Source organism: Scyliorhinus canicula, unplaced genomic scaffold (genome assembly GCF_902713615.1).
Source record: "Scyliorhinus canicula unplaced genomic scaffold, sScyCan1.1, whole genome shotgun sequence".
NCBI lineage: Eukaryota > Metazoa > Chordata > Chondrichthyes > Carcharhiniformes > Scyliorhinidae > Scyliorhinus > Scyliorhinus canicula.
The window spans coordinates 3,628,175-3,629,355 of record NW_024055728.1 but is presented as its reverse complement, the minus strand read 5'-3'; the positions used below and the strand labels follow the sequence as shown (position 1 = coordinate 3,629,355).

The window sequence follows — 1,181 nt, the reverse complement described above, 5'->3', positions numbered from 1 at the left end:
AATCTCAGTCTCATCTGCAAACTTGCTAATCAGACCACCTACACCTTCCTCCACATCACAAACATCAGTGGTCCCAGCACAGATCCCTGTGGAACACCACAGGTCACAGTTCTCCATCAGGCATGAAGCCCCCTTCCTCCTCTACTCTCTGTCTCCTGTTGCCCAGCCAGCTCTTTATCCAGACGGCAGGTCAGGTCAACCACAGAGACGTTAGTTGGCACTCGGAAAGCCATTCCGGTCAACTTCCCGTTCAGCTCAGGGATGACGTTGCCCACTGCCTTGGCAGCACTAGTTGAAGCAGGAATAATGTTCTGATGGGCGCCTCTACCATCTCTCCATTGCTTCCCGGAGCAAGGGAGAGATGTTTTCCTGCGCAGGGATTCTACTTAATCACGGAGGGACCGTCCACTGTCTTCTGGGTGGCTGTGTAGGCATGGACAGTAGTCATCAGCGCTTCAATGATCCCAAACTTGTCATTGATGACTTTGGCCAGAGGAGCGAGGCAGTTCGTGGTACAGGAGGCATTGCTGACAATGGTCATGCCCTTGTCGAATTTGTCACGATTGACACCCACGACGAGCATGGGAGCGTCGGCAGACGGGGCAGAGATGACCACTCGCTTTGCACCGCCCTTTAGATGATCTGCAGCTTTCTCCACGTTGGTGAAGACCCCTGTGGACTCTACTACATACTGAGCCCCCGCGTCGCCCCACTTGATGTTAGCCGGGTCACGCTCCTGGAAAACGCTGACAGGTTTTCCATTGATGACAAGTTTCCCATTCTCAGCCTTGACTGATCCTTTGCAGGTCCCGTGGATAGTCATATTTGAACATGTAAACCATGTAGTTCGCATCAATGAATCGGTCATTAATGGCCACCACCCCGACCTTGCCATTGACAATGGCAGCCCTGGTGACCAGGCGACCAATGCGTACAAATCCGTTGATGCCGATCTTCACCATGTTGCATTTTCTGAGTCCGGGCTCCTGGTGTGCAGTGATTCAGAGAGAGGAAGGGCCAGAGAGAGGAAGGGCACGGAGACGGTTAAAAACGGGACAGGACTGGCTGCTAAATATTCCGGATATAGGTTTTCAAGGCGAGGGAGAGAGGAAGGTAAAATATGTGGGTGAGTTGCAACACCGGTTAGAGAACATATTACTGCTGCACTGAGGGAGGGCGCC

General features: G+C 52.7%; 1 pseudogene; it reads right to left on the bottom strand.

Moving 5' to 3' along the window:
- Window positions 1-382: 382 nt before the first annotated feature.
- LOC119960730 lies at window positions 383-979 on the bottom strand (annotated as a pseudogene).
- Between the last annotated feature and the right edge of the window lie 202 nt (window positions 980-1,181).